This window comes from Chrysemys picta, chromosome 1, assembly GCF_011386835.1.
Source record: "Chrysemys picta bellii isolate R12L10 chromosome 1, ASM1138683v2, whole genome shotgun sequence".
In the NCBI taxonomy this organism is placed as follows: Eukaryota; Metazoa; Chordata; order Testudines; family Emydidae; genus Chrysemys; species Chrysemys picta.
The window spans coordinates 310,534,250-310,555,797 of NC_088791.1; the positions used below are offsets into that span (position 1 = coordinate 310,534,250).

Sequence of the window (21,548 nt, forward strand, 5' to 3'; positions counted from 1 at the left end):
ACCCTCAAAGGTTTGTTACTGCCTTGAAATCAGCCCAGACACAGATTCTCGCAGATCTATTTTTACCAATGGCCCATTAGGCCATTCCTTTCTGTTATTTAAAAAGGGTAGCTGGCAAGATATGATCAAATCATACACTAATACATTTAATACATGCTACATTATTTTTTATTTTTCATTTTAAATTACATTAATACAAACAAAATTTTATTACTATGTCTCCCTTTTGACCCCTCAAGAACAATTCTTGAGTGGATCATATTTTATACAATTGTTTCATTGCAATATACTGAGAGACAATTTGAGCTTGTGGTTGTAATTTAACTAACTTTTTTTTGTTTAACAGCACATACAACAGATTTCTAGCAAGCAAACACAGGACAATATTAACACAACTAGTAATTGGTGAAACAAAATAGACAATGTGCCCTTAGAGGTCGGGGAACCAGCCTGTAAAAACATTGTACCAATGATATGCTGTCAGTTCTTTTTTAGACTTAGCAATTTTTAGCATGTTTCCATTGGCATGTAATATTTGAATGACACGCTTCCCTATCTTTTTTTGTTTGTTGTAAAAACTGAGTTAACTTTTTTAGTTTATTTTATACATATGTTCCCAGTGATGTGTTTTTGCTGCATGGTTCTGTGGTAGGGACAAGAACACCCATTTTTGAGGGCTCCATTTTGTATACCCTTGGGTATTTAATAATTTTTTTTTTAAGCTTACTGACCTATAACCAGGGTAGCTAAAAGGATTCCATGGTTAATTTTGGGTGTGGGCTCACTTTTTATATTTTTGTTTTTACAGACTGTTGGTGAGCAATTTTAACAATAAATTTTACCTAATAACAAATGAGGCTTAACAATGCTGGAAACATTGCATTTTTTTTTAATATTTGTACGTGTTAAACAAGGACGTTTTTTTCTTGCTTTAAAATATGTGTTAATACCCGAACATTCCCAGATATTACCCAAAACATTTTGTGTTCAAGTGATGCTAAACTAAGAATTTGCATTTTAGTACATTTCATGGCCAAGGCAGTTTTATTTTTTATTTTTGTTTGTTGTTTATACAGCAACCAGGAGGTGGTGTTTAGCCACCGCCACATATTTTATGTTGCTTTTAGGTTACCAGACCTACTTGTACCAAATCAACAGTATTTGCCCACTTGTGAATGAGACTATTTTGCAGTTGTGACAAGAAACAACTTATTTTTAATTACCTTCAGGTCTACGGTAATTATAATTTTTGCTTTAAAGCCAACTTTTTTTAATATTGTGTCTACTACATTTTGTTTTGCTTGGTTACTGGAGTGTTGATATGTTTTTATTTAGGCTGTTATAATAGGAAGGGAGTAGGGTGAACATTTGGGTTCCAATTTAGACCTGTTCAACTGAGTCCAATACATACTAATTTTTATTTTTACTAATAGTAGATTTAACAAAACTTTTACTGGATTAACTTGAGTTACAAACAACTTTGGTTTTTTTTATTTTAATTGGGGTACCTTTTTAGAATGCATAGTGTTTGGTCCAGGTTTTGGTGCATGTGTTCGGGAACGATAGGTTCAATTCACTACGGGGTATTGAACAGTATCCCACAATAACAGTTAGTACTGTTCCTGTCTTAACAGGCTCATTCCACTGATATGTTAATTGTGGGTAGTTGGAACTCCAGGTGGTATTCCCATAGGGACCCTCTATTTTAACCCCTATTCCCCAGTGGTTTGGTATTTTTGTGGTGTTTATAAGGTGAACCTTCAGTTCCACTTTTTTTTTTTTAGGCATATACATTGGTATTTTTTAAGGGTTTTAAGAGTTGGTTAGTATTTTTATTATATCATTCCTTGAGGATCACTGGAAGGAATCCATGATTGGTTGGTGGGGAGTGAATTATTTTTTAAATAATTGGCTTATAAGGAGGGGTGCATTTTCTCCTATGATTGCTCTAATTATCTGGGTTAATCTATATCGCATTTGGCACGTAAATATCTTGCAACACCAATTACAACAGTGCCATGAGAATGCCTGTTCTCACTTTCAGGTGACATTGTAAACAAGAAGCAGGCAGCATTATCTCCTGCAAATGTAAACAAACTTGTTTGTCTGAGTGATTGAAGAAGTAGGAGGACTGAGTGGACTTGCAGGCTCTAAAATTTTATATTGTTTTATTTTTTAATGCAGTTTTTTTGTGCATAATTCTACATTTGTAAGTTCAACTTCCACGATAAAGAGACTGCACTACAGTACTTGTATCAGATAAGTGGAAAAATACTTTATTTTGTTTTTTTTAACAGTGCAAATACTTTTAATCAAAAATAAATATAAAGTGAACAATGTAAACATTGTATTCTGTGTTGTAATTGAAATCAATATATTTGAAAATGTAGAAAACATCCCAAAATATTTAAATAAATGGTATTCGATTATTAACAGTGCAATTAATCACGATTTATATTTTCAATCGCTTGCCAGCCCTAGTTTATCTACACAGTAAACTATAGGATATTCACAGGCTTCAGATTAAGCAACTTCCTGGAAAGAGTCTCAATCCAACATCAACTCATCCCTCTGAGTTACAATAATTCATTATTATTAATGCCTATTTAAGAGGTATGGCAGCCTTTACTGTGCAGACAAAGACTGCAGTTCCAACCAGCTAAACAGCAACTTTAGGACAAGCTGCGCAGTCAGCTTTATCTTATAAATACACCAACTAACGAACTACACAGAAAAAAGAGGAAGTTGTGGCTTAAACATTAACAATGTACAAAAGTCAGATGGCTGGTACTGTGAATATTTTTACAATATATGCTTTAAGTTTACACTCTTTTGTGTGTGCAGCTTTAAAAGGAAATAGGAATACTAATCACTTGGATGTTACAAGCATTTTAATATTACCAGAAATTCAGTAGAAGAAAACAGTTTTAAATTAGTTTTAACTGAATTAATCTTTGCCAGAAAGAATTTTAAACCCCTGAATTTTACTCCTTTTCCCAGCCCAACTCCATACTGTTTAATCTTAACTTGTGCCAAACCATGAGGACTTTGCTTCAGTATCTTCTTTTGGATTGGACCAAAACATTTTCTTGATAGTGATTTCATACTAAAAGTTTTGCTCAGAAGAGCAGTCCTATAAACCCACTCCATCAACATGAATACATGGACAGACAGGTCTTTAGAAAACTATCTGTAAATTAATTCTGAATCTGACAACTCTGACAGCTCCAGGAGAGCTGGCTGTAATTTAAAGAATCCTTATTGAGGTTACAGGAACAAACCATCCCGATGTGTAGAAAGAATAGTAAATATGGCAGGCGACCAGCTTCGCTTAACAGTGAAATCCTTGCTGATCTTAAACACAAAAAAGAAGCTTACAAGAAGTGGAAGATTGGACAAATGACCAAGAAGGAGTATAAAAATATTGCTCAGGCATGCAGGAGTGAAATCAGGAAGGCCAAATCACACTTGGGTTTCTTCAGGTATGTTAGCAACAAGAAGAAAGTCAAGGAAAGTGTGGGACCCTTACTGAATAAGGGAGGCAATCTAGTGACAGAGGATGTGGGAAAGGCTAATGTACTCAATGCTTTTTTTGCCTCTGTCTTCACGAACAAGGTCAACTCCCAGACTACTGCACTGGGCAGCACAGCATGGAGAGGAGGTGACCAGCCCTCTGTGGAGAAAGAAATGGTTCAGGACTATTTAGAAAAACTGGACGAGCACAAGTCCATGGAGCCGGATGCGCTGAATCCGAGGGTGCTAAAGGAGTTGGCGGATGTGAGTGCAGAGCCATTGGCCATTATCTTTGAAAACGCATGGCGATCGGGGGAGATCCCGGATGACTGGAAAAAGGCTAATGTAATGCACATCTTTAAAAAAGGGAAGGAGGAGGATCCTGGGAACTACAGGTCAGTCTGCCTCACCTCAGTCCCTGGAAAAATCATGGAACAGGTCCTCAAGGAATCAATTCTGATGCACTTAGAGGAGAGGAAAGTGATCAGGAATAAGTCATCATGGATTCACCAAGGGCAAGTCATGCCTGAGTAACCTAATTGCCTTCTATGATGAGATAACGGGCTCTGTGGATGAGGGGAAAGCAGTGGATGTGTTATTCCTTGACTTTAGCAAAGCTTTCGATTCGGTCTCCCACAGTATTCTTCCCAGCAAGTTAAAGAAGCATGGGCTGGATGAATGGACTATAAGGTAGACAGAAAGCTGGCTAGATCGTCGGGCTCAACGGGTAGTGATCAATGGCTCCATGTCTACTTGGCAGCCGGTATCAAGTGGAGTGCCCCAAGGGTCAGTCCTGGAGCCGGTTTTGTTCAATATCTTCATTAATGATCTGGAGGATGGCATGGACTGCACACTCAGCAAGTTTGCAGATGACACTAAACTGGGAGGAGTGGTAGATACGCTGGAGGGTAGGGATAGGATACAGAGGGACCTAGACAAATTAGAGGATTGGGCCAAAAGAAATCTGATGAGGTTCAACAAGGACAACTGCAGAATCCTGCACTTAGGACGGAGCACTGCTACAGACCTGGGACCGAATGGCTGGACAGCAGTTCTGTAGAAAAGGACCTAGGGGTTACAGTGGATGAGAAGCTGGATATGAGTCAACAGTGTGCCTTGTTGCCAAGAAGGCTCACGGCATCTGGGGCTGTATAAGTAGGGGCATTGCCAGCAAATCGAGGGACGTGATCATTCCCCTCTATTCGACATTGGTGAGGCCTCATCTGGAGTACTGTGTCCAGTTTTGGACCCCACACTACAAGAAGGATGTGGAAAAATTGGAGTCCAGCGGAGGGCAACAAAAATGATTAGGGGTCTGGAGCACATGACTTATGAGGAGAGGCTGAGGGAACTGGGATTGTTTAGTCTGCAGAAGAGAAGAATGAGGGGGGATTTGCTAGCTGCTTTCAACTACCTGAAAGGGGGTTCAAAAGAGGATGGATTTAGACTGTTCTCAGTGGTACCAGATGACAGAACAAGGAGTAATGGTCTCAAGTTGCAATGGGGGAGGTTTAGGTTGAATATTATTCATAGATTCATAGATTATAGGACTGGAAGGGACCTCGAGAGGTCATTGAGTCCAGTCCCCTGCCCGCATGGCAGGACCAAATACTGTCTAGACCATCCCTGATAGACATTTATCTAACCTACTCTTAAATATCTCCAGAGACGGAGATTCCACAACCTCCCTAGGCAATTTGTTCCAGTGTTTAACCACCCTGACAGTTAGGAACTTTTTCCTAATGTCCAACCTAGACCTCCCTTGTTGCAGTTTAAACCCATTGTTTCTGGTTCTATCCTTAGAGGCTAAGGTGAACAAGTTCTCTCCCTCCTCCTTATGACACCCTTTTAGATACCTGAAAACTGCTATCATGTCCCCTCTCAGTCTTCTCTTTTCCAAACTAAACAAACCCAATTCTTTCAGCCTTCCTTCATAGGTCATGTTCTCAAGACCTTTAATCATTCTTGTTGCTCTTCTTTGGACCCTTTCCAATTTCTCCACATCTTTTTTAAAATGCGGCGCCCAGAACTGGACACAATACTCCAGCTGAGGCCTGACCAGAGCAGAGTAGAGCGGAAGAATGACTTCTCGTGTCTTGCTCACAACACACCCGTTAATACATCCCAGAATCATGTTTGCTTTTTTTGCAACAGCATCACACTGTTGACTCATATTTAGCTTGTGGTCCACTATAACCCCTAGATCCCTTTCTGCCGTACTCCTTCCTAGACAGTCTTTTCCCATTCTGTATGTGTGAAATTGATTTTTCCTTCCTAAGTGGAGCACTTTGCACTTGTCTTTGTTAAACTTCATCCTGTTTAACTCAGACCATTTCTCCAATTTGTCCAGATCATTTTGAATTATGACCCTGTCCTCCAAAGTAGTTGCAATCCCTCCCAGTTTGGTATCATCCGCAAACTTAATAAGCGTACTTTCTATGCCAATATCTACGTCGTTGATGAAGATATTGAACAGAGCCGGTCCCAAAACAGACCCCTGCAGTACCCCACTCGTTACGCCTTTCCAGCAGGATTGGGAACCATTAATAACAACTCTCTGAGTACGGTTATCCAGCCAGTTATGCACCCACCTTATAGTAGCCCCATCTAAATCTCTTTAGGCAGAACAATGAATGATGCAATCTGAAGCTGGTATTGCGTCATACATGATATGAATTGCATCATGTTATTCCTAGAAGTCATGGATGATGCAATCATAACGAAGCTTACATCACTCTGCTGAACAAATTGCTCTGTATCAGCTCTAGAAATCATACAGTGTCATGCTCTCTTATTTGTCAGTGTTTGATTTTGCAAAGGGACACATTTCTGTTTAGCCAAAGTGAGCAGAGATGCCTCATACTTGTGTGAACAGTGCAGATAACTTCTGCTATGTTTGTTGTGAAGTGACTTTTGCATCACAAAAGCGCAGTATAACCACTATGGTTAAGAAAGCCTATCACCTTTATTTTGGCTGCAAAATTGGAGATCAGGACAAGAGGTGGGCCCCGCACATATGCTGCAACACTTGTGCAACAAATCTTCGCCAGTGGTTGAACAGGAAATCTATGCCTTTTGCAGTGCCAATGATTTGGAGAGAGCCAACAGATCATACCAGCAATTGTTACTTCTGCATGGTGCCTCCAGTTGGGAAAGGTGTGTCAAAGAAGAAAAAGTGGACTGTGCATTATCCAAACATTCCATCAGCTATACGCCCAGTACCCCACGGAGAAGGACTGCCGGTTCCTGATGCACCAGAATCATTCTCACTTGAGCCAGATGAGGAAGAGGAAAAGGATGAAACTTCTGGTCCTGAACCATCAATGTCACAGGACCCACATTTTCTCCCATCCTCCTCCTCTGAACCACACCTCATAACACAAGGTGAACTGAATGACCTTGTCAGGGATTTGGAACTCCCCAAGAGTAAGGCAGAGCTGTTGGGCTCCAGACTACAGCAGTGGAATCTCCTGGCAGGTCATGTTAGGGTTTCCATGTTCTGTGACCGTCAAAAGGATCTTGTCCCATTCTTCTTCATGGAAGGTGATCTTGTAGCCTGCAACAACATCGATGGTGTGATGGCAGCCCTCAACATCGTTCACGATCCAGAGGAGTGGAGACTATTCATTGATTCATCGAAGAAGAGTCTTAAAGCTCTTTTACTGCATAATGGCAATGTTTTGCCATCAATTCCAGTTGGTCATGCAGTCCATATGAAGGAAACCTATGACAACATGAAACAACTTTTGAGGTGCATAAACTATGACCAACATCAGTGGCAGCGTTGTGGCGATTTGAAGGTTGTTGCTCTCTTGCTTGGTCTGCAGACTGGATACACAAAGTACTGCTGTTTTCTCTGCGAATGGGATAGTCGTGCAAGAGATTCCCACTACATCAAGAAAGATTGGCCACTCCGACAGTCATTGGAGCCTGGGAGGAAAAGTGTTCAGCATCCACCACTTGTTGACTCAAGGAAGATTTTGTTACCACCCTTACAAATCAAGCTGGGTCTGATGAAGAACTTTGTCAAGGCCATTGACAAAACACAAGCAGCTTTCAAGTACCTCCGTGGAAAATTTCCAAGGTTAAGTGAAGCTAAGATAAAGGAAGGTGTCTTTGTTGTTGGTCAGATTCGTGAACTTCTTCAAGATGATGCATTTGACCATGCACTGCGTGGCAAGGAAAAGACGGCATGGAAAGCCTTCCAGTTAGTGGCAATAAATTTTCTCGGAAACAACAAGGTAGACAACTACAGGTTGTTGGTGGAAAACCTCCTCAAGGCATACAAAAGCCTTGGTTGCAACATGTCACTAAAGATACATTTTTTGCACTCTCATCTAGATTTTTTTCCACCGAACTGCGGAGCAGTGAGCGACGAGCACGGCGAGCGATTTCACCAGGTCATTGCAACAATGGAGAAATGCCATCAGGGCAAATGGAGCCCATCAATGCTTGCAGATTATTGCTGGACAGTGACAAGAGATGCCCATTTAATGAATACAAGAGACAAGCCAAGAAGCGCCGACTAGACACTGAATAGGACTAAACTATGTACAGAATATTTTTTTGCCTTTTGTTTCATAATAAATTTTATTTATATAACCCTTTTGCTGATTTTTAAAGTGTTACATAAACAGGACAGGTGAAATATTATCATGTAAAGCAACCATAAATACATGAAAAGACCTAGGTTTACAATTTATGATTAAAACTCTACTATCTACACAATATACATAGACATAAAATGTAAAAACTTAAATATCTTAGAAACAGTAGCCAATCAGTTGTTTTAATTGTCATTTGAATTCAGCACATCAAAATACATAATAAATAGCACATTTTATCTCTGAAGCAGACGACTTCTCAAAAATTGTAGACCAGTGATACTTTGAGATCCCATTGTGTCTTAGGTTACTGGGTTATCATACCTTTTCTGTGGTAGGTTTTAAGGTGCTGAAATACATTCTATTTAAAAACATCCCTTCTGTTTTTAACATTTTAAAAATTGGCCCAATAAAATGTCCTAGTTGGACCATTATTGGGTCCCTTCTCCCTTCATACATACATGGCCAGTGACATATCTGATAAACAGAGGACCTTGTGATAAACGCCATTTACATGCACCTTTGTCCACTTCCCCTCTACCTTATTCTTTTATCCATCTCATCCAGGACTATTGCCGATGCTCCATATCTCTAAACAACTTCCATCAGTCACTGCATTGGGTTTTGTTTTTTTTTTGTTTTTTTTAAGCCAGTCCAGTAGGGAAATATTTCTATCTAAACCCCCACATATAGACGTTCACCAAAATAACACAAGCTCAAGTCCAGAATGGACAATATTCAGTCCTAGACAAGTATTGAGTTTAAAATCCATTTTCTCAATCCATCAGCACTATAAAAACAACATGCTGGCTATAGAAAGCCAGGCAGGTTTGCTTTCAGATGAGTGTCACAGAGTTAGGAGTGCAATGAGGAGTTGTGTCATCACTTGCCCTGCAAGTCTGGATGCCTTCCAATGCTTTCCTGCTCTAGCTGCCAGTCTGGGACACTCACAACCAGTTTACAAGTATGCAGGTCACACCCTGAAGCCCTGGTATGCTAGAGAGCTCTGTCTCAGCACTCTGACTCTAGCAGCCTGTCTACAGCCCCACTGCTCTACTCTGGCTTCCACCAGGCTTGGTTAACAACCAGCAAGATGATCCCAACACACTCCTAGTCCCAAATTTTCCCAAAACTGTGTGTTCTGCAAAGTCCAGCTCTCTCCTGGACAGTTCAGAGAAAGAATAAAGGTTCATTTGTTTCCCTAAAGACACAAAAAACCTATCACATCTTATTAATTGAACTGGGGTAAATATACACTTCCATTTAAACACAGCACTGTATTAGTTTATAGTAAATAAAACAAATGTATTAAGAACAGGACATAGGTTAAGTGATGCCAGGTAAAATGAATAAAGTCAAAGAGTTACAAGCAAATAAAAGTGAAAACACATGCATTTAAATTAATCTAATCTAACAAAGTACAGATGGTTTCTCACCTATATTCTGTTCCCAGAAACTTCAAATCCTCCCCACTTGATGGAAGGACCCAGCTTTCTCAGCTTGCAAGAGCTCTTCTCCTTTGTGTCTGTCTAATGATAGATGCCAAAGAGGGTTTCTGTCTGTGCTTATATATTCCAAGGTTCAATTACTTGGTTTCAAGAGGCAGGATGACCTCATGCTGCTTTTCCCCATTTTGTGGGCTTCCCATCCCCCTGTATGTAAATGGAGCATCCATAGTTTTGATTCCACTGTGCTTAATTTACATAGGAGACAGATAAATAGCTGCCTTTTCCTGTCTGGGAGGGAACCTGTTTCTTATCGGTTTGGCCACAGACTTTAAAGCATAATATAATTAAGTATCCATATTTCCTGATACAGTGTTAATACATACATTTCACAATATTCAATTATCAGTGTGTTGTTAGCTTCCAGAAAAGACCACATGCTATACACTTTTATAATACTTAATACACATCATGTACATGCTTCATGCAAGAATATTAATGATCAACGATTATTACAATAGTGTGTAGGGCAGGGGGTCTCAAACTGGGGGTTGGGACCCCTGAGGGGGTCGCAAGGTTATTACATGGGGATTGCAAGCTGTCAGCCTCCACCCCAAACCTTGCTTTGCCTCCAGCATTTATAATAGTGTTAAATATATTAAAAAGTGTTTTTAATTTATAAGAGGGGTTGCACTCAGTGGCTTGCTATGTGAAAGGGGTCACCAGTACAAAAGTCTGAGAACCACTGGTGTAGGGTGTGAATACAGGGTGCTTAGTGTCACAAAGGGAGATGGGTTTTGTGCCTACCCCTTGTAAATCATATGGTATAGAATCTTAAAATCACATTTTTAGGTTTTAGGTCATATATAGGTTTCAACGTGTTATAATTTTTACATACACATCCCAATCAAGCCTATTCAGTTTGACTCCTGGTACTAAGGCTGCCTGGCTTTACAGACAGAGACATGAAAACCATTATCCATTATAAAATTAAAGTCTCCAACATCTTTTCTGTAAAATGTGAGCCATATACCGAATACAAGACTTTGTTGTATGATAAAATATTTTAGTAGATCTCATGTTGTTTTGCCACTTGTCAGAAATATGGTGATCCCAAACTAGTTCCAATACAATTTGTTACAAATATACAGAATGCACAATGATGTAATACACTACTTAGCTCTAATACAGTAATTTCCATCACAGAATCTCAAACTTTCACAAACTAACAAGCCGCCTCATGCAACAAGTAGCTATAGTATCTCCTTTTTACCAGTGGGGAAAATGGAAGTTCAACACTGTTAAGTAACTTATCCAGGATCACTCAGACCCATATTCTAATCATAAAATCCTGCTGACTTCCATTATTGCTGCTCTACTTGTAGAGTGCCCAGATGTATGTACACAAGAGAAGCGCCAAAACGAGGACAGGTATTTAGAAAAATTTTTAGCATACTCAGAAGAGGAGAGCTCCCTAGCCAGCAAGCCAGAATCTTTAGCCATGTTCTCTGAATAGTAACATGATCCTGAATCAGTAATAAGTAATGTATGATGTAGTATAGTAATGTTTTATTGTAACTTTGTCTTAGTAAAAAGTTCACAAAAATGAAACAACTTTGTCCCTCTGCATCAATAAGAAAAAACTCTGAAATATGTGGCAAAATGGATTTACGTACAAATCTGATCTATGTGAAAGTTGCTAATGGTAAAAAGGTCTGATATATAAAAAAAAATAAAAAATGAATTCTTTGGCTGCTGAGAACTATAATCAAAGAGCACACGTTGCTTAAAAGCGCACTGAAAAGTCTGCATCTGAATTGCAGGATAGTCAAGGCTTCATTCGTTCAAAAAGCTTTTATGAACAGATCATACAAATGGGACAGAACATGGGTAACTTCCAGGCAAAAGAAAACTACTACTATAATGAGGTATTTGAAGAAGCCTCTCCGAGTGCAAGTAATCCAAAAGGAATCAAAGGTAGGCATGGACTTTACAAAGGCGGAGATGAAATAGGCCTCTTTTCAAATTACTTGAACAGAAAAAAATCCTTGACTGAAACCTTTAATGTGAAAATGTGAGGCTCTACATCATGAAGCATGTTGTCTTAACTGAAACATTTAAAAGAGGAAGCATTGGCCAGAATCCATCAACCAACCACTTTGGGAAATGTACCGACTTTGTCCTTTTAAGACCTTCTATAAGTGGTGAGAGACAACTAAAAGGCTACATTTCTGAAGTAACTTCTCTACAATGGAAAAAAAAACTAAAGGGGATTTCAAGGAAAAGTATCTATATGGCTCAAATCTTAATATTCTAAGTCCAATGCTAAAAAGTAAAGAGTAACAAAAGATAATTATCGTCCTCAAAGATAGTCCTCAGACTTGGACTCCATTACAGAAGTTGAGAAGAGGAAGCATCCAGTTCCCTAACACAGTGGCTCTCAAACTTTCCAGACTATTGTACCCCTTTCAGGAGTCTGTTTTGTCTTGCATACCTCTAAGTTTCACCTCACTTAAAAACTACTTGCTTACAACATCAGACATAAAAATTCAAAAGTGTCCCAGCACTCTATTACTGAACCATTGCTGACTGCCTTATTTTTACCACAAAATTATAAAATAAATCAATTGGAATATAAATATTGTACTTACATCTCAGTGTATAGTATATAGAGCAGTACAAACAAGTCATTGTCTGTATGAAATTTTAATTTATACTGACTTTGCTAGGGCTTTTTATGTAGCCCTTTGTAAAGCTAGGCAAATACATAGATGAGTTGATGTACGCCCCTGGAAGATCTCTGCGTGCCCCCCAGGGTGTGCATATCCCTGGTTGAGAACCACTGCCCTAACCCCTGAAGGAGGAATAGATGCTTAGTCTAGCTTTAACTGTATCACTACAATCTCATGGAAGGGTTAGTGGCTTGAGGACCAGGTGTTCCTGCAGATCAGTCCATAGCCAGCATTACTCAATTAACAAAGGATTGCCCAGTGACCTGTCTTAACTACCTGTTCGGACCTGGGATTGGCTGGGAACTTCATTAGTGCTGCCTAGAAGGAGATGCACTAAGCAGTAGGTGGAAGCAGCCTCACATCCACTCTATCCAAGGTCTAAAAGATTTGGAGGCTCTTACTTCATCAGCCATCATTGATGTGGCAGTTGTTGATGCTTCCCCCTCCTTCCACCATCATTGTTACTAAATTACCAGCCACTGTCATGGACTGCATGATCTTTTCTGCTCTTACCTCCCTTTTGTTTCCTATCCACTGATCACTGTGGCCTCGCCTTCACCTTTTTTCTTGCAGCTGCCAGAGTGATCATGAGCCTGGCCTGTCTACTCTCATACCCTGCCCCCTTTTTACTACTCCTGAGGGCACTCTGCGCCAAAAAATTAAAAATTCTGCAAATTTTATTTGTCAAATGAATATGGAGGCTCCAGCATGATACTGGGGAGCACAGGCCCCTGGCTGCACAGAGGTGGGAGATCACTGTGCAGTTCGCCTCTGGGACACGGACTCAGCGGTGAGGTTTCACCCAACCCTGACACAGTGCAAGGACCGGGCCTGCCCCAGAAACACCTCAGGGCCCTGCCCCTCCTTGCCAGGTGCACCAGGTGTGGGCGGGCAGGCAGGCAGGCTCAGCAAGGCAGGATCCAAGTGTGGGTTCAGAGGGTTCTGTGTGGGGCAATCTGGGTGTGGCTGGCTCAGTGTGGGATTCAGATGCAGGGGGGATCTGGATCAAATGGTAATGGGACTCTGCAGGGGGGGTCCAGATGAAGGTGGTTGGGGCTCAGCAGGGGTGGGTCTGGGTGTAGGAGGGATAGAGCTCAGCAGGAGGGTCTGGATATGGGGAGCTAAGTGGGACTTCTGGGTGCAGGGGGTAAGGCTCAGCGGGAGGATCTGGGTATGAGGGGGTCTGGATGCACAGGGGTTGGGCGGATGGGGGAGCAGCTCCTCATACAGTGATCCCTCCCCCTGCAGCTGAGGAGCGATGGGTGCAGGAAGTGCAGGGGTGGGGGCAATTTGCAGAGCTTCCTACAGCCGGTGGAGAAATCTGGGGATGGGTCTGACAGCCCCAGATATCATGCAAGGGAATAGGAATTCCTGTCCTCCCCAGCCGAGCCAGGACTAGCAGCTGAGCCCGATGCAGGGTAGGAGGCACCATCCGGGACTTTCCCAGTTCCGCCACTTGCCCCACAGTGATTTACCTCTCTGCCAGCTCCCCTGACACCTGAAACCTACTGTTGGGAAGAATCGTATCACCGCTTTTGTGGCTTCCCTTTCCTTCCCCATCAGAAAGTCATTTTTCTACGGGGAAGCAAAGAAATCTGGTGGGGGACAAATACTGCGCATGCACAGTGGCGCAGAATTCCCCCAGGAGTATTTTACGAATGCTTCTTTTCTCAACATGACACAAGCTTTACTGAAACTTCTCTTAAGGTCAGATTTAGTGTTTTGCTTTGGGGGTTTAACAGGTAATTGAGATATTTGAATTATCTGGGACAGTGACAGCAGATTCTTCTGTGGGGTGATTTAGAAATCAGACTACATGTAGGACCTGTTGTGGTAATGTGCTGAAGAGAAGAGATGATTCAAATAACTAAAAGCCACAGGGGTCAATATACATATAAGGATTACTTGCCACATCTGTAGACTCTACACCCTGTGGAATCTGTTTAGAAGTCTCTGGTGAAATTAGGACTTGTTTAAAAAAAAAAAGAAATCAGACAATGAATTAACGTTTCATGGTGGGAGTGAGAGGAAAGGCATCATGCCAGACTGGGGTGGGGGAGTCCAGGTCTCACATAAAGAGCATACAACAGAGCCTTCTAGTTAAACTTGGGCACCTCTTAGGGCTAGTCTACACTGGCAACGCTAAAGCACTGCCGTGTGCCTTGTGTGGTCGCGGCGCAGCACTGGGAGAGAGCTCTCCCAGCGCTCTTAAAAAAAAAAAAACCACCCACCTCCACGAGAGGCGTAGCTCCCAACACTGGTGCCCTGTCTACACTGGCACTTTATAGCGCTGAAACTTGCTGCGCTCCGGGGGGGTGTTTTTTCACACACCCGAGCGAGAAAGTTGCAGTGCTGTAAATTGCCAGTGTAGACAAGCCCTTACTTTTATTTTGATATGTCAGAAGCTGCTGTGAAACAGATACTGATGACACTGATTCAATAACATTCTTTTCAGCGCATAAAGAGGCAGACAACTTTGGTTTGGCAGCACATTGCCCTGTGGAAGAGAAACATCTCAAATTCCTTCTTCTGAAGACAAAGGGGCCACTATAGAGGGCGGACTAAGATTACTTGGAGAAGGGAATTGTGAAAGATGAAAAGGAGAAAACCTTTAACGGTAGAAAGACAGGAGGTGCAACAGCATGTGCAAACTGGGAATTTAAAAAAAAAAATCTGTTGAGTTGCCCCATGTCACAAATGGGTAGGATCCGGACCAGTAGTAGTAGTTACCTCCAGATTGGAAGATGCACTGAGTAAGAGAACATATGGTAAATATATGATGCACCTGTATTTTCTAGGCTGTGCAGCATATCAGAAAGGTTTTACTTTCAAAAAGAGCAAAAATCATGTCTTATACACTGCACTCTTCAATATTTTGACTCAAATACTGTTAAATACTGTAGTGATACTACTTTAATATAGAAATACCAAAACAATCCAAATACTGATATTTTTGGTTTAGGGAAGTAATCACATCAAATGTAGAAAGAAATTTCAAGTAAGTGGCTCTCACATTTTTTCTATAAATAGAATCAAGGTCACATGATTCGTGCAGTTAAAAAGGCAATAAAAAGACAAATCTTCCCTCCCTTAAAGTCTTAACATTTCAGCCCATATTACTTTTGGAAGAAATTAAAAACTAACGCAGGAAAAGATGTAAAACAGGAGCATCAGACTTCAGGCAGCAAGGTTAGACATTTAACCACAAACAAACCTGTGTCTGATTATTATTATAGGTTTTGAAAATTTAATAAGCCAAACTAATAATGTATATGTCACACATTTAACAGCCTTATTTTAGCTCCTCCTGCTAGAAGGACTCCTTACTGTACATGCCCTTCTTTCTAGAAAGCTTCTATATTTTCCAGCAAAAGGACCATTTGAAGCCAACTGATCCTTTACCACATATTAAAGATTAGCCATTTCTTACCTGTTTATGTGTTTTCTCTTTTTTTGTTTTTTCGAAGTACTTTGTTCTATACTAAACCTAGACAAGTAGGTTTCCTTCAATCTACCAAAAGGAAATTAATGGAGAAACACAATGGGATTTGCTCTTCATTGAGTAAAAATTGCCAACATTACTGAAACAACTAATACTGTATTAGAGAACTCAGCAACGAGATGGGATTATATAGTAAGGACTCTACTTTTTTTGCCCATGAGTTGAAAGTCACATAGTTCACTCTGACCCCATTGAAAGTTTCCATATACTATAAAATCTTCTGAACACAATCCTTACATGACGTGTGAAAAAAAATCAACCCTTGAGATTTTGTCACTCTCTTCTAAGCCCATGAAAACCACTGAAAACAAAATCAAACAATTGGTCCACCCTTCTGAATGTTCCTCTTGCTTTAAAGTAAGTTACACTGAGCTTTATAACTCAATCAGTGGTTTAAATTACACCTTGAAAAAGTGCAAAGAAAGCCAGAGAAGTGTGGAGACCAAGTAATGTATGTGCCTTATAGTTCAAATTTCTAACAGTTGGTCCACACACAGTTCAAACAATTTTATTGTATCAATTTAGAAACTGATTTAGTTAAATCGTTGCTCAAACTGCATATAGACAGGTAAGGCCTAAGCAGGAAGGTTGTCCAGATTCAGTACTACTGAAGCTTTTAAATTATCTTCCAGAGGATTCCCATGTACCACAAGTCACATTTATTCTGTAGGGAAGCAACAGTGGCATAGATGACTATGGCAAGGGTCCACACTGGCAAGAAATGACTGCCATTATCTGTGTAAACACATATGGCGATGCATTTCATCATCACTGACACTTGTGACTTCAAGAGCAATAAAGTACCACTCCCAAACTGCAAACTACCATAAAAATGGATGCAAGAGACAAGGAGGATGGGGGAATATCTTTTATTGTACCAACTTATGTTGATGAGAGATAAGTTTTCGAGCTTACACAAAGCTCTTCTTCACATCTGCGAAATGTACCATACCCAAGTGGTATGGTACATTTTCACCAAGCAATCACTCTATAGCCAACCTATCAATCCTCATACTCAAAGGAAACCTGCACAACACCTTCAAAAGATGAGTCAGAGAGCTTAAGTTCATAACTTTGCTAGATACTAAAAATGATGGACTGAACAAATACACTGGATTTATGGTTTACTACAACAATCTGTAACCTTCTTAAACCCTGTCCCCACCTCCCTCCAGCTTTCCCCCACCCCTTTTCCTTACCCTGTAGGGGTGTTAACAGGCCACTTCACCTTGAATGGTCCCTTGAAATATGTATTAACTACTTATGCTAAACAATCTGGTTTCTGAGTACATTTCCCAGACCTAAAGAAAAGCTCTGTGTAAAAGCTTGTCTACCTCATCAACAGAAGTTGGTCCAATAAAAGTTATTACCTCACCCACCTTGTCTCTCTAATATCCTGGGACTAACACAGCTACAACAAAACTGCACGTTAAAATGGATGCACATATTCCACCAGTAACACCTTTTCCAATTTCCTTCTCCAAGTATTATTTCTGATTTGCCTGGATTAAACTTCAATTAATTAGCCATTAATGGACTTAACCTCCATGAATTTATCCAGTTCTCTTTTAAACGTTATAGTCTGTTATAGTCCTAGCCTTCACAACCTCCTCAGGTAAGGAGTTCCATAAGTTGACTGTGCACTGTGTCAAGAAGAACTACCTTTTATTTGTTTTAAACCTGCTGCCTATTAGTTTCATTTGGTGACCCCTAGTTCTTGTATTATGGGAATAAGTAAATAACTTTTCCTTATCTACTTTCTCCACATCACTCATAATTTTATATACCTCTATCATATCCCCCCTTAGTCTCCTCTTTTCCAAGCTGAAAAGTCCTAGCCTCTTTAATCTCTTCTCATATAGGACCCTCTCCAAACGCCTAATCATTTTAGTTGCCCTTCTCTGAACCTTGTCTAGTGCCAGTATATCTTTTTTGAGATGAGGAGACCACATCTGTATGCAGTATTCAAGGTGTGGGCATACCATGGATTTGTATAAGGGCAATAATATATTCTCTGTCTTACTCTCTATCCCCTTTTTAATGATTCCTAACATCCTGTTTGCTTTTTTGACCGCCTCTGCACACTGCGTGGACATCTTCAGAGAACTATCCACAATGACTCCAAGATCTTTTTCCTGATTTGTTGTAGCTAAGTTAGCCCCCATCATATTGTATGTATAGTTGGGGTTATTTTTTCCAATGTGCATTACTTTACATTTATCCACATTAAATTTCATTTGCCATTTTGTTGCCCAATCACTTAGTTTTGTGAGATCTTTTTGAAGTTCTTCACAGTCTGCTTCGATCTTAACTATCTTGAGCAGTTTAGTATCATCTGCAAACTTTGCCACCTCACTTTTTACTCCTTTCTCCAGATCATTTATGAATAAGTTGAATAGGACTGGTCCTACGACTGACCCTTGGGGAACACCACTAAATTCTCCATTCTGAGAATTTACCATTAATTCCTACCCTTTGTTCCCTGTCTTTTAACCAGTTCTTGATCCAAGAAAGGACCTTCCTTTTTATCCCATGACAACTTAATTTACGTAAGAGCCTTTGATGAGGGTCCTTGTCAAAGGCTTTCTGGAAATCAAAGTACACTGTGTCCACTGGATCCCCCTTGTCCACACGTTTGGTGACCCCTTCAAAGAACTCTAATAGATTAGTAAGACACAATTTCCCTTTAGAGAAACCATGTTGACTTTTGCCCAACAATTTAGGTTCTTCTAGGTGTCTGACAATTTTATTCTTTACTATTGTTTCAACTAATTTGCCTGGTACCGACGTTAGACTTATCGGTCTGTAATTGCCGGGATCACCTCTAGAACCCTTTTTAAATATTGGCGTTACATTAGCTATCTTCCAGTCATGGGGTACAGAAGCCGATTTAAAGGACAGGTTACGAACCCTAGTTAATAGTTCCGTAATTTCACATTTGAGTCCCGGTGACTTGTTAATATTAAGTTTATCAATTAATTCCAAAACCTCCTCTCGTGACACTTCAATCCGTGACAGTTCCTTAGATTTGTCACCTACAAAAGCCGGCTCAGGTTTGGGAATCTCCTTAACATCCTCAGCCGTGAAGACTGAAGCAAAGAATTCATTTAGTTTCTCCGCAATGACTTTATCGTCTTTAAGCGCTCCTTTTCTATCTCTATCATTGAGGGGCCCCACTGGCTGTTTAGCAGGCTTCCTGCTTCTGATGTACTTAAAAAATATTTTGTTATTACCTTTTGAGTTTTTGGCTAGCCGTTCTTCAAACTCCTCTTTGGCTTTTCTTATTACATTTTTACACTTAATTTGGCAGTGTTTATGCTCCTTTCTATTTACCTCGCTAGGATTTGACTTCCACTTTTTAAAGGAAGTCTTTTTATCTCTTACTGCTCCCTGTCAGAAAAGAGAACCACTTCTGAGGAATTCTCTTTGTCACAGCCTTGGTCGAGCTCTCCCATCCGGACACTCACCAGACTGCTGTGTTTAGGTCCCACACACTGGACCTATGCTTTTTAAAGCTTTCCTCAGTCTGAGCTGAGTCTAAGCACTTGTTTCTGTTTCTGAGTTTCTAGGCACACCCTCCAGATGCAAATCTGCTTCCTAGCACCCCCTTCTCAGTCCACATGGTCTGTCAATTGTGTAGGCCCCAAGACTACCGTCAGCTCCCCAGTTGCTTAAGCACACTCTTTCCCAGAACTCCAACCTTGTAGACACACTCATTTACAGTTTACCTTTCCAAGACTGGTGACAGTTGAAGTAAAGAGACTCAGGCTTTCCATGGTGTTTCTAAAACAATTACCCTTTACATTAGATAGCACAACAGACATACAGACATAAGCAAAAGAAAGGTGTAAATCATTCCCTGCTTCAGTTTCCTCACTCTTGAATATTCTTTGGGATTTGGTCAAAGTCTAAGAAGTACATGTCCCTTCCTCTCCCCCTTCCCTTCAGCACATGGCTTCTTTCCAAAATATAGAGTGTCTGATCCCTGCAGTCAGTATCTGCTCCTGGCTGGTCCAGAAGTCAAACAGATTCTCTCTCCCTTCAAAAGCCAGTCAACCTTTGTTCCTCTTACCTGCCCCAAGCTTCCTTGGTCTCCCTGACCCACCCAGTCTGGCATTTTAAAGGGCTGTACCTCATCTTTTTGTTCCCTCACTTGGGGAAATTCCATTCTCCTAGCCCTCTGCACAGAACTTGGAGAAAACTGGATTTATCTAGAATGCAGTACTCCTGTGTTCTGTCTGGGCAAGATCATTCAGGTGCTGATAGTCTTTAAAAAACAACCTATTAATAGACCGATATCCCAGTGCCACCCACCTGCCCTGTAACACAAGGAAGCAGACAATCTGATTCAAATGTTAGCCCCAAAGTGAGCAGAAAATGCCTCAGAGAAATTAAATTCTGCCTCAAGCAGTATAAATGTATTAGGCTGTCTACAACAAGCATCAGTTCTGTAGACTGGGACTTCATTGCAGAAATGGTTTGCCTTTCCTCAACCCAAAAAAGCTCACTGGTTTTTGTCTTGGGTTTTGTCTGTAGTTAAAAATGTGACACACTCTTCTCCCTCATAACACCCCCCGCCCTACACCCTTATGTTCTACATAAATGGAAAGGTTACCTAAAGTTTTCCCACAACATTTGTAGAAACAAGGAAGTTACCTTTTCCTTGCAATATTCCACTACTGAGGAGTACAACTCATGCGTATGTTCATCTTCCAAACGCTGGTCATGTTAAGCCCTTTTTTTTTTTTAACAAGTTTTATACACATCCAGCAGCAAATTATTGTGTGTGCTAAGAAGATGATGTAAATACTTCATTGGTATTAATGAACTGTACATTAAACATGCATCAAGTAAAGAGTGAGTGAAAAACAGGTTTGTGTACTTAAACTGCATCTTACAGCTGCCAAAATTTGATCAGTTTCCTTTTAAACTTCTGACTATTTAGATTCCATTCTAGCATTAACAAATGTGTGCTAAAACCTAAAAAAGAGAACATGTCAGTTTAAATGACATAACATCAAAGCACAAGTTAAAGAATAACCTTTAGTTATCAGGTGAGGAAATGGACCTCATCAGGGATAGTTACAAAAACTGTGCTGACATCAGTGTCTTAGCAGAATGAGCAGATGTTCAGAGGCAGTATAGAGAGGTGACTATACTTTCAAAACATATTCAAATCTCACCTTTTCATTTACATGCAATTATTGAAAACAGGTCACAGAGGGCACTTCCAGGCTCTTACGAATGAGCATTTCCCTGGTATGCACTCTGATAATACATACCGGATTTTTAAAAACAAGTTAACTGTACAATTTTACATGCTGATTTAGCTATAATCACTAAATTAATTTTATACTAACATATTTTTAGCTTCGGGCAGTACCTTGAAAAATCCATTTGTCTACTCACATAAGACAAGAAGGAATTTGCAGTGGACTGTAAGCTGACTAGAGCCCAGCAGCAACACAGCTGGAGTTGCTGGCTCCTTCCTCTGATGGAGGAGGTCAAAACCTGAGTTCAGGCACCGTGCTATACTTTTCAGAAAGGGGAGCAGAGTAGTCCAGATACCACTGCTCTCTCACCAGGTTGGGAGGTGGTGCTAGCTCGTGCCTATAAGGAAAGAGAACAAGTCGAAGAGCGGAACAACCAAGGGCCACTGCTCCACTAAAATGAAGGTGGTAGAGAAAAGAGGAAAGTGGTCCAGGCACCAATGCTATTTATTACGGTGTTTCGGTAGCTGCACTATAGTTCA

General features: G+C 40.5%; 1 protein-coding gene across 36 annotated transcripts in view; it reads right to left on the reverse strand.

Annotated features, from left to right (window-relative positions):
* The window catches only part of WASF3 (WASP family member 3), a 159,395-nt gene that overhangs the window by 73,821 nt on the left and 64,026 nt on the right, over positions 1-21,548 (reverse strand). For 9 of the 36 annotated variants that reach the window (XM_065581414.1, XM_065581418.1, XM_065581399.1 and 6 more), the window contains one exon: positions 9,554-9,642. The exons of 21 other annotated variants lie outside the window; for them this stretch is intronic. The gene's annotated coding sequence lies outside the window, so the exon portion shown is untranslated. Of the gene's footprint in view, positions 1-9,553; positions 9,647-21,548 lie in introns of all 36 variants that reach the window. 6 more of the 36 variants (XM_042842857.2, XM_042842853.2, XM_065581405.1 and 3 more) reach the window with 1 other exon arrangement.